This window comes from Trichosurus vulpecula, chromosome 2 (assembly GCF_011100635.1).
Source record: "Trichosurus vulpecula isolate mTriVul1 chromosome 2, mTriVul1.pri, whole genome shotgun sequence".
Lineage (NCBI taxonomy): Eukaryota > Metazoa > Chordata > Mammalia > Diprotodontia > Phalangeridae > Trichosurus > Trichosurus vulpecula.
Window position 1 is genome coordinate 246,058,829 of NC_050574.1, and position 13,446 is coordinate 246,072,274.

The window sequence follows — 13,446 nt, forward strand, 5'->3', positions numbered from 1 at the left end:
ATACAAAAGAATTATGAAAAGAGAATTAACAGCTTGGTAAAGGAGGCACAAAAAATACTGAAGAAAATAGCATTTTAACAAAACAGAACTGTCCAAATGGTGAAAGAGGCTCAAAAATTCACTAAAGAAAAGAACTCCTTAAAAATTAGAATTGACCAAATGAAAAAAAAATTACAAACACAGAAAATAATTCCTTAGAATTGAGCAACTGGAAGCTACTGATTCCATGAAATAGCAAATAAAACAAAGTTAAAAGAATGGGGGAAAATAGAAGTATGAAATACCTCATTGGAAAAACAACTGACCCAGAAAATAAATTGAAGATAAATAATTTAAGAACTGTTGCACTACCTGAAAGCCATAATCAAAGAAAGAACCTAGACATCATATTTCAAGAAATTACAAAGGAAAACTTCCCTGATATAAAAAGAGGGAAAAATAGAATTTGAAAGCATTTACTGATCACTTCCTGAAAGAGATCCAAAAATGAAAACTCCCAGGAATATTATAGCCAAATTCCAGAGCTCCCAGGTCAAGGAAAAAAATTCTACAAAACAGCCAGGAAGAAACCATTCAAAAAACATGGAACCACATTCAGGGATCATACAAGACTTAGCATTTTACACATAAAAGGAATGGAGGGCTTGGGATATGATATTCTGAAGGCAAAGGATTACAAGTAAAAATGACTTACCCAATAAAACTGAATATAATCCTTCAGGGGGAAAAGGTAATTTAATGAAGTAGAGAACTTTCATGCATACCTGATAAAAAGACCATAGCTAAAGAGAAAATTTGACATTCAAGTACATGATTCAAGAGAATTATAAAAAGCTAAATATGAGAGAAATTATAAGGGACATAATAAGGTTAAACTGTTTACATTTCCATATGGAAGATACATGTAATTCCTAAGAACTTTATCATTATTAAGGCTGTTAGAGTATACATAGACAGAGGGCAATGCTATGAGTTAAATATCATGGGATGATCTCAAACAAAATGAAGGGGTGAGAAAGAGGGATGCACTGGGAGAAGGAAGAAGGGGAAAGAATGGGGAAAATTATCTCTCGCAAGAGAGGCACAAGGAAGAGTTTGTACAGTGGAGGGGAAAATGGAAAGGAATGGTGGGCGATGCTTGAACCTCACTGTTATCTGAATTGTGTCAAAGAAGGAAGAATAGACACAGACACACAGACACACACACACACACACACACACACACAGGTAGGTACAGATAACTATTTTGCTCAATAGGCAAGTAAGAGAGGAAGGTGATAAGAGAAAGAGGTGGGTTCATAAATGAGAAAGTGGATTAAGAGAACCAGTGTTCAGAAGCAAAATAGACTTTTGAGGAGTGACAGGGTAAAAAGAGAGGAAGAAACAGAAGAAAATGGGCTGAAGGGAAATCTACAGTTAGTCATCATCATTATAAATTGGATGATATCATGCATTAATAGAAGGAGCAGGATAGATTAGAAAACAACAACCAACAAGGTGTTGTTTATAAGAAACACACTTGAAAAGGAAAGACACACACTGAGTTAAAATAAGGGGGTGGAACAGAATCTTTTAGGCTTCAGCTGAGGTAAAAAAGGCAGGGATAGCAATCATGATCTCAGACAAAGCAAAAGCAAAAAAAGGCGGGGCTGGAGCACCAGTCCTGGAGTGAGGAGGACCTGAGTTCAAATCCGGCCTCAGACACTTGACATATGTACTAGCTGTGTGACCTTGGGCAAGTCACTTAACCCCAATTGCCCTGCCAAAAAAAGAAAACAAAAAAAAAGCAAAAAAAAATCTCATTAAAAGAGATAGAGAAACTACATCTTGCTTAAAGGCACCATGGACAATAAAGTAATATCACATTTTTTACAGCAAGTTTCTCTGATAAAAGAAATTCTCCTTTCTCAAATATCTAGGGAACTAAATCCAATTTATAAAAATAAAAGATGTTCCCTGATTGACAATGTTCAAAAAATATGAACAGCTGTTTTCAGAAGAAACCAATGTTATCTAGAATCATATGAAAAAATGCTCTAAATCACTCTTGATTAGAGAAATGAAAATTAGAACAACTTTGAGGTACCACTTATGATGAAAATGAATGCTAGAGGCATATAGAAAAATAAGGACACTAATACATTGTTGGTAGAGTTGTAAACTAATCTATTATGGAAAACAACTTGGAACTATGTTCAAAGGGCTATAAAACTGTTCTTACCCTTTAACCCAGCAATACCACTACTAGATCAAAGAAAAGTGAAAAGGATCTATATGTATAAAAATATTTATAGCAGCTCTTTTTGCGGCAGTAAAGAATTGGAAGTCAACAGCATACTCATCAATTAGAGAATAGTTGAAGTTGTGTCTGCTTCATTAGGATGGACTATTATGGTGATAATAAGAAATTACGAGGCGGATGTTTCAGAAAACCTGAAAAGACCTATATTAATTGATGCAAAGTGAATTGAGCAGAACCAGTGTAACACTGAACACAGTAACAGCAATGTTGTAAAGGTGATCAACTGTGAAACACTTAGCTATTCTTATCAATACAATGATCCAATACAATTCCAAGGGATTCACGATGAAAAACGCTATCTACTTCCAGAGTGAGAATTGAAGGATTCTGTATGCAAAGTGAAGCATCATTTTCTCCAATTTATTTTTCTTGCCTTTTTTTCAACATGTCTAATATGGGAATATATTTTGGATGATTTCACATGTGTAATTGATATATTTCTTGACTTCTCAATAAGTGGGGTAGAGGCTAAGTGGAAGAAGAGAATTTGGAACTCAAAATTAGGGAAAAGCATCAAAAATAATTTTAAAAATAAAAAAGTAAATGTTGCATAATTATAGAAAAGCATGGTTCAAATGAAGAGATATGAGAAGACAGTCCCACACCACCCCTTTACAGAGGTGGGAGCTGCACAGAAGTCATACATAGCACATATTTTCAGACTTTTTCATGAGTTAGGCTGTTTTTTTTCCCTTCTTTTTTGTCTTTAAAATACTATTTGTTATATAGAGTGGTTCTCTGGCAGATTGGGGGTAATTATAGTGATATTAAAAAAAACACTAAAGACAATTTTTAAAAAGCCACGGGTAGGATTTTCATCCAGGTTTAACTTTAGCAGATACAGTAGAGATATAGACGTGGAATCAGGAAGATCTGAATTCAAATAGTGTTAGACCCTAGCTGTGTTATTCTGAGCAAGTCACATAATTCTTGGTTTCTTCATCTATAAATTGGGGATGATAATTGTATCCATCTCCCAGGATTGTTGAAAGGTTCAAATTCAATAATTTGTGCAAAGCACTTTGCATACTTAAAATACTTTATAAATTGTAGTTTATTGTTGATCATCATCATCAACTGCCTTTGTTCTTTAATATCTAACCTGGTATTAATAACTTTTTTAGTAGGAAACTTCCTCTCTAAACTCTCTCAATGATGGGTTCATAGCAAATAACTCCTGAACCTTTAAATCAATCTCTAGAATTCTGAGCTTCAATCTCCCATAACCTACTGCCTATTGGACATTTTTCACTTGATGTCCCACAAGCATCTTAAACACATTGTCAAGAGAGAACCCCTTGTCTTTCCCCCCATCCCCAAACTTATCCATAATGTATTCTTCTTAACTTTCCATTTCTGTTGAATCTTCTTATAACTTGTCACCAAAAGCTAAAACATCAAAATCCTCATTAACTTTTTATTCTCTTTCATGCCTATTTCCAATTTCCTGGTCAACAATTTTGCCTTCGTATCTAATTTCAAATCCATTCCCTTATCTCTCTCATACGCCTATCACCCCAGTTTGGGGTCTAATGTCCTTTCATCATCACCTCTGAAATATTACAATAGTTCTTAATTGGTATTTCTGACTCATCTACATGCTCTCCAACCCATCCTCCACAATGCTATTAAATTCATATTGTCCTGACCATGTAAATCTACTCCCCTGGTCAAAAAAACACAATGACTTCTAATTACTTCTAGACTAGAGTATAAAGTTCTCTGCTTGATATTCAAAGTCTTTTACAATATGTCTCCAGACAACTTTTCCAGGTTCATTACTATTTGGAAGCTATCCTCTCATTAAATAAATTAGAATTAAAAATAGCATATAGTATATGCACCATGGCTTGCTACCTATCTTTGCCTCACTAGTGAGATGCTATCTACCTGCACTTCACTTATTCTTAAATCCAATGCAACCATTTAAAATTGTAAAAATATACTAAGGATGCTGCCAACTATGATCATTTCATATGTCTATTTTTTCCCTTCAGGATGTTAAATACTTTGCAGATGTTACTTAGTTAGACTTCCTTTCTTTTTCTTCTTTTCTCTCTTTTCTTCTCTTTCTTCCATGCACACTATGTGCTGGCCAAGGAGACTCCAACTCCCATCTCTATTCCTTTGCACAAGATGTCCCCCATTTCTGGAACACACTCTAATCCTATTAAATCTTATTAAAGCTCCTGATCACCTTCAGTTTATTGTCCCCTTGCTCCTGTAAATATTTATATTTATCTTGATACCTAAGTTAATGATGATTATATGGATAATATGGAAATTAATAAGTCATTTCTAATACTCAGGTATCTTCCAATGAAAGATATTATCTTGAAAATCCCTATCATGAAGACTTGGAGTGACAGGGGGAAGGGATAGGAATAAGTATTTATTAGTACCTACTATTTACCAGCCACTGTGCTAAATGCTATGTATAATTATCTCATTTAATCCACTGTGCTAAATGCTTTCTATAATTATATCATTTAATCCTCACAACCACCTTTCAAATTAGGTTCTATCATTATTCCCTTCTTACAGTTGAGGAAACTGAGACAAACAGAAGTGATTTGCCATGGTCACGCAACCAGTATATGTCTGAGGCGAGATTTGAACACAGGTTTTACTGATTACAGGTCCACTGCTTTATCCACTGCAGCACCAGCTGCCTTATATTAACATCCCAATAATGATAAAATTCTTCACTTATTTTACATTTCTTCCACAAATGAAAAGCATGGCTTCAAAGCACTATACATTAGGTAGCTTATTGATGGCTTCTCATTCATTTAGCTAGAGTTTTGTTTTAAACCTATGTGTGTACTGCGCCTCTTTTGAAACAAAAGTTTAAAAAAAATCTATGTCTAAGTTTAAACCATTTAAAATACTTTATAATAACTTCATTTTGACCCAGCTTATCATATAACACATCAGGAGAGCCCAAAATATTCTAGACATTTCATGCAAAGCCAACTTGTCATGGACTCATTGGCTTCATCAACTTTGGGAAGCACTGAAAGAGACACAATATTCAGATCTTTTGTATCCTCAAATGAATGACACTGTAGAGCAAGGAGACCAGTAAATAAAAAGATACACTATGAATTGAAGGAGTAAAAGAGAACGCTATTTCTGGTCCTATATAGGACAGGATAGAAATCTGGCAATTTTTATTTTATGGTGACACATTATAAGGCAGCTATGGCTTAGTGGAAAAAAACACTGACTTTGGACTTAGGAACTAGGTTTGAAACTTACTTCTGCTATTTAGAAGCTGTCTAATGTTGAGCAACTCTTTGAACTTCTCAATGCTTCAGTTTCCTTACTGGTCATAGGATAGATGCGCTGTATCACAGTTTATTGGGGAGAGGAAAAGAGGTAATTTATGGAAAGCACTATGCAAATATCAGCTCTTCTTATCATTATTCTGAGCTGAGATAATGCAGAGCAGATTGTAGTCCACACAGAACTCACTATCCCTATAGGTATTATGCTCCTTCTTTCCTCTTCTTTCTTATCTGGCAAGCATGTGATCATATTAACAAAACACAAAATAGACAGAAGCTGGAGGGAGTGGTCTGCTCAAACCTACATCATCCCAGAGTTGGAAAGAACCTCATATAGCTTTGTTGCTCCACAGACCTTTAGGCCTCAATTATCCAAATTGCTGGCTCTTCATCATTTTATTTAAGATATGCAAGAAAGGAGATTTTATAAGCCACTCTAACATTAAATCACATTTTGTAGCCAATGAGCTGTCTGATGGGACACATGCTAGAATTTAAGACCATTTTCTTTTCTGTGGTCCTCTTTTAATGTAAAGCACAGATAAATAGCTAATGTCTCCTTCCTATACACATACACATATTTGTGTTTATATATACATGTATATACATGTTTATATATGTATGTATGTAGATACATATCTAGATATAGATATACCTCACACACATATGCCAGATGCATTGAAAGCCCTATGAGATCAAATTCATGAGGAGAGAGTTTCCAAATAATTTCTCCCTACACTGCCACTGTGATTCCTAGAGACCACTAGAAATGTTTAAAATAAAATGGAGCCTAAGAGATCATTTATTCCAACTCCATCATTTTATATGTTAGGCAACTGAGTTCCAGTAGCTATTAGTGGGAATAAGACCCAAAGTAATGGATTCTGTCTGTGCACTACAACATTCCCATTGAATCTTAAATGAAGCAAGATTATACTCTTGTGAAATTGCATCTGATGCCATTTCATACCCATCTGATCAGGATGGAAACAACTCTAGTTTCCAGGGATAAGTAAGCACTTGGAATTTTTAAGCCTTGTTCCAAGGAAAATGGATTCTAAGAAATTGAAAGCTCATATATAATACAATGTGCAAAGGTTTCTGAGCACTGAAAATATACAGCACAGGAATGATAAAGTTTCCAAACGAGGTCAAAAGTTCTGGCCTTGGTCTATGCCTAACAGCATGGTTGAAGAAAAAAAATGATTGCAAATAACCAAAGAACAAAGGAGTTATTGAGCTATGTTATACCATTTGGAAGCTATCTTCTCATTAAATAAGTTAGAATTAAAAATAGCATATAGTGTGTGCACTGTGGCTCACTACCTGTCTTTGCCTCACTCTCTAGTGAGATACTATCTACCTGTATTTCACTGATTTTTAAATCCAACACAACCTTTTAAAATTGTAAAAATATACTAAGGATGCTGCCAAATATGATCATTTCATATGTCTATTTTTTCCCTTCAGGATATTATATACTGTACAGATGATACTTAGACTTCCTTTCTTTTTCTTCTTTTCTCTCTTTTCTTCTCTTTCTTCCAGACCTGTGATTTCACCAGTGTAGGGAACTCCCAGTATGGAAAATCTAAATACCTCCTCTGAAAACTGGCCATCTTGTTAGAATTTATCAGGTTCAAGAGAGTTACCTAGGGGCAAACTCTAAGAGTTAAAGGAGTTGTCCAATGGCACACAGGTAATATACCCCTGAGGCAGAATTTGAATCCAACTCTTTTTTTAACTTGAAGGTTAGCCCTCAATGTACTACTTCACACTACCTAGAATTATTGTTTAAAATCCGAATAGTTGTCAACATTATATTACATTCCAATAGAAGCACTAATGCTACCAGAAACTTGTAGCAATGACTATCATTGCAACCAAAACTTTTGGCAGAAAGACTTAATTATATCTGTTTTAGTTTATCAGACAACTCTCCCTTTTCCCCTGTTCCTCAGATTTATAAGTAATATATATTTGTATGTTTGGATTTCTTTTAGCATCTCAGTACAGGCAAGTCAAGATGCCTGTGTGTTTCAATATAGAGAAAGACTTGCAGTAGCAAGGAGTATACTAATATACTAATCAACTCTATTGTTTTAAGAATGATTCCTTGAGATGCACACTTTATTCAATGTCTTGCTAGGTCGATGACCAGCTTTATAAAGTTGAAAACCCTCAACCTAATTTGATCACCAAGAAGAGTCCTCTTCATGAAACAAACAGGAATATATGGAAGCTAAGCCAAGAAAGCCCACTGAACAATCCAAAATTATTTTATGACAGCTCTACTTGAAACACAGCTACCACTTTACCAATGTTCAACTTTATGCCTTTCAAGGGACTTTGGAGCTTTTTTTGAAAAACCACTGTGAGATTTTTATTTTTATTTTTAAAATAATATAACCATTACACTATCTACAAAATTCCTGTGTTTTCATTATTCCTTAGGAAATGAAAGTTACTCATTGTTTGAGGATAGTGTTGAGCCAGTTTATTTCTCCAATAATAGATGTGGTTCTTGAAAGTAGGTCCATTATGATGGAGAAGACAGGCATTGTGACGCCAGGGAAAAAACCTTGGATCTGGAATGAAATGACCTAGGTTCGAATCACTTCCTACCATTTACTACTTTTGGGACTTTAGGCAGGGTATTTCACGTCCTTTGCCTCAGTTTCCCTCCTTTAAAACTAGGAAGTTGACATCTAAGGAAACTTCTAGTGATAAATTTATGCCCGTATTAGAGATAAAATGGTTTTAGGGAGGCCATTACCCTTACCATTTCTTCTCGAAAACCCAAGAGGACATGAACACAACTCAGTAATTTTGAGGTGTGTGTGTGTGTGTGTGTGTGTGTGTCTTTTGTTTTGGTTTGTTTTTTTGGTTGTACAGGCTAGCTCAGATGAGTGTTGATTGATTACAAAATAAAATTTGCTTAACATTTTAATATTAAAAAAATATTACATTTATTATCTCACTTGACCCTCACTAGGAGGCATGTGCTATAATTATCCTTATTTTGCAAATCAGGAAATATAAGATATAATAGTTAATTATAATTAATTATAGTTTTATTTAAATAAAATGTATTCTATATAATATTATTTATTATAATATAATATATGATGGTTAACAATTCTTATATGATATATAACATATCATTATGATTGATAAAAATGTTATTAACAATAAAAAGTCAGCATTTACAAAGCACTTTAAGCTTTGCAATATGGTATAAACATGTTATTTTATTTGACCCTCATAGCCCTATGAAGTAGGTGCTACTCTATTTTACAGATGAAGAAACAGAGACTGAGATAAGTTGAGTGACTTCCCCAGGATGACACAGCTAGTAAGTTTCTGAGGCAGGATCTAAGTTCAGGCTTTCCTGATTCCAAGTCCAATATGCCCGCATCCTGTGCTACGAAGATGTTAAACACTATCACACAACTTCTCCAAGGCAAGATTTGAACCCAAATCTCTCCAACCAAATCAAACTGCTTTGCTATTTTCCTTTGATCCCCTTTTAGAGTGAGGAAAAAAGAGTGCAGAGGAGAACTTACGCAGAGAGAAGTAAACAGTTCCAAGAAAATGAGCTAAATTGAGAAGTTAGAGATGCAGAAATCAGAGGCAGTGTCTGAAACAAAAACAAGAACCTCCAGAAATCCCAATAAGGGTAAGGGGGAGCCAACCAGGTGCAGTTTGGAGTCAGATGGTTCAAGCTTCAGTGACAGAAAAAGGAAAGGTTTGAACTAGACAAAAGAATAGGGTCCACTTCTCACACATTCCAGTGTCACAGGGGCATGGGAGTTTTAAGACCTATTGTGTGTGGTCAAGTCCTCTTTCCCAAATTCCCTTTGGTCCCCTACATTGCACGTTCCTAATATGACCATGATTCACATGAACTTCTGCAGCATTGATGCAGAGGTAGGCAGTTCCTTGTGTAGTCAGGGCTGGAAATTTCTAGAACTCAATGATCAAATGCAATTTAATTAATGTTAATACATTTTGCTTCCTAATGTAAACAAACAAATAGTTTTCAGAAACTAGATTATGGAAGAACAGAAGCAGGCGAATTGTACCCCGTTAGAGGGAGGAATAAAAACACTATACTCAGAGTTTTGTAACCTTCGGTCCATGAAGTTGTCCAACAGATGAGAGATAATAGCTGGCTAGATAGAGATACATAGAAATGTATGTTGATAGCATATTATACTATCATATCATTGATTATCTCATTCAAAGATTGATATTGATAACTATATTTTGATATAATTATTTTGCCTTATAATATTATGTGATCATTTAAAATATTATTCAGGGACATCAATTTCCATTATGGGTGGAAAAGTTTGAAATCATTCTTTTTACCTGTTTAATTCAAACTTTGTTGAAGACAGAAAATAAAAATACAATTAGTTGTGGCCAAGAGAATAATGTTAGAACAAGTTTATGTTTAGGTTAAGAATAATGCAAAAAACAAAACAAAAACATATTTTCCCCTGAAACTAAGTTCAAATACCCATTACATTTCTTTTGTAAACCTTGGAAAATTATCATGAGTTGTGGTATTTCATCAGGGCATGAAATTAATTAAGTTGAATGTTAGAAAAAATCAGGTTGTGAACAAGTGAATGTTTGATTAAGAGTTTAAAATAGTTCTCCAGCACTATATTGCTTAACACACTGATTGCTCTTGGCATTTACTTAATGAGGAGGGTTTGACATTTTTAAAATATGTTCTAAAGGGAGAGTCTTAATGACATAAAGGCTTGTAAGCTGCTTGAGAGTAGATGTAGATCCCCAGCACCTTGCACAGTGCTGGAAGTGTTCTCTATCGAACACAAGGAATGTTTAATAAATGATTGTTGCTTGATTATATGTCTATCTGTACAGAGCTCCTCTTCCCTCTTAAAGAATCTATTTATGCCTTTTAATCATATATGTTCTATGCATACATTAACACACTATGGGCTTAGCATATAGCCAATTTCTCTAGGAAGAAAGTAAAATGCAAATAATATGGGGCCAAAAAGAGTCTCTTTAAAAGCTTACAATGAAGCCAAAAGAATGAGCTAATTTTCTTTAAGTAGCACTGCCTGAAGCCATTGGCCAACAAAACATAAGCCAACCACACTAGAAGCAATCCCTGAAACCACATAAAAGAAACGGATTTGAGGAAGAACAGTATGGTTTCTGTAGCAGATAAATTTGGGAGAAATGACCTGTTAAACTCAAGGAAGGAAATCAGAATCTTGAAGAAGAAAAAAAAGAGATGGAACATGGGAAGTAAATCACCATCAGATATAAGTGAACCTGATGTTTATTTCTAGAAGACAATATATTCCCACAATGTCAAAGTGAAAAATTCTGGAAAAGTAAAACTAAACTATATTTATCTTTATTGTTATGATGCAATTTTTCCAAACTAGAAACACAAAAATGGCTCAATAAATATTATTAAGTATAATATAGCATAGTGGGAAAAAACTACTAACTTTAGAACCAGAGATTCTATGTTGGAATCCTGTCTCCTACTTATTCCCTATGTGACTACGAGCAAGAGTCTTCCCATCTCTCTACTTGTGTCTCTATTAATAATAACCAGGGGTTTAGTTGGATGACAAATGAATGAAAAATTATTTATTGAACCCTATGTGCCAAGCCATGTGTTAGATGTTGGGATACAAATAGAAAAAGCTAAATGTCCCTGCTTTCAAGGAGTTTGCATTCTAATTGGGGGGAGACAACATATAAGAAAATGTTGAACTACAGGGGAGATGCAGAAGCCTGCAATTTCTAAGGGTTAAGAACCCCACAAGACCTTAGATTTACATGAGTTGGTCAGATGATGGAGGAGGTAGTGTGCAGCATATGGAGGCAGGGCAAATGGTAAGTCTTGGAGGAATTTAGCATTCAATGACAGGACAGATGATAAGGCCTAATGGTCCTACATCTCACCAGAAGGGAAAAGAGGTGACTTTCATCTAAGACTTGCATGTAACTCAAGGAGTACAGAAAGGTCTTGAACTTCCCAGGGCTGGGACATAAGGCAAAGAAAAAGGAAGGGAGAGCATCCCTTATGGTGGCATTCTAGCTCTAAACCCTGTGACCCCATTATGTGTAAACAACAGTGATTGAAAAAGAAAAACAAAATGACCCAACCTTATCAATTTTAGAGGTGTAGGAGACACTTCAGAACTGTACTTGATATTCAGGAGAGTGTAATTATTATCAAAAGGATAAATATGGATTCATTATCACCATTACCATGTGTTCATGTAACTAAGAAACAAATTCTTTCAATTCAGAGTTAAAATATGTAGCAGGAAAGGAAATAATTGGAACTCCTTTAACACTATAGGCATATATACTTCATAACAAATATCAAAGCATTCAAAAATATCAGGAATCTAGTGACAAATTGAAAACATCTGACTTCTAAGGATAACTTTAATTCATTTCCCATAACAATTTGCTGCTGAGCCAGAACCCTTAAAAACACTGAAAATCTACCAAAATTGAGAATGGCAGTGAGGTGGGCCAATCTAACTTGAAACCTGACTTTGTTTTACTGGAGTGTTGGTGAGGTTAGTCATTTTATAGCATTTCACAGCTGAGCCATAGGAAAATTATGGTTAAAATTAAATAAAATGTCATTGTTGGTGGGCTCTCTTATAGGTCAACCAAATGGACAAATTATTAATTGTGCACCAACCAAACAAAATGAATATTTGAATTCTGTGTAATTCCGAATTGTTATTAGAAATATCTAACATGGTTATTTCCAATAGTTGTGCCATACTCTAGACTGTTTCAGACATTTGATGTGCATGTGTCTCCAAGCCCTTGGTAGGCTAAGGAGACCTATAAAGATTAATGAGCTAAGTGACACAGTAGAATAGTGTATTTGGAATCAAACAGACTGGAGTTCAAAACCTGCATGAGATATTAGCTACATGACCCTGATCAATGCAATTTACTTCTTTCAGACTCAGTTGTCCTATCTGTAAACCGAGGATGATAATAACACTTATTCACAGGATGTGAGATTGTGAGGATCAGACATAACACCATGTACAACATTTGCCAAACTTAAAGTGATAAATAAATGTTATATGTTGTTGTGGTTGTTGTTGTTGTTGTTATAAATTATTGCTAGTGCCTTTAAATATTCCTCTGTTGGTTCTTATTCCAAGTCTCTGGCTTTCATTACCATGCCTCTGCTGCCTGTTCACCTTGGAACTTCCCTTAGCACTTGTAGCATTCCCACCCTGGAACAGCCCCCTGTCCCTGGAACTCCCTTTGGTAAGTTCCTCCTGGGGCCTTCATTTTGGGAAGGAGCTCAAGCCAGCCTTTCTTCATTTCTCTCCTAGTTCTGCTTCTGACTCTCTTGACTGCCACCATGGTAACTTTGCTGCAATTTTTCAACTCCCTTTAACATATCCTTCTCCCATAAGGATGTAAGCTCCTTGAGGGCACAGACTGTCTTTCTTTGTATTTTGTGTATTTGTATCTTCAGAGCATAGCACATAATGCCTAGAACAGTGCCTTGCACATGGTGTTTACTAAATGTTTGATAACTAACTCATTGACTAACCTGAGGTTAGACATTACCAAAAAGGACTGATTGTCTCTATGCTACAAAACCTAGGGAAGACACCCTAAGGAAGTATGCTAAATCACATGGAACCACTATGCCTTAGTTTCTACTGGAGTGAAGAGAAAACATAACACAATTGGAGTAAGATATGCAAAGTTATGTGGTGTCATGTGGAATTTTTTTTTCTAGGATGTCACAGCAGTCTCTGAATGGAATTTTGATCCTCAGATTCCCAGTGGAAGGCTTGA

General features: G+C 35.2%; 1 protein-coding gene across 3 annotated transcripts in view; it reads right to left on the reverse strand.

The window, feature by feature from the left end:
• Window positions 1–13,446, reverse strand: part of CALCRL (calcitonin receptor like receptor) — a 131,482-nt gene that overhangs the window by 104,119 nt on the left and 13,917 nt on the right. The gene's annotated exons all lie outside the window — the stretch shown is intronic.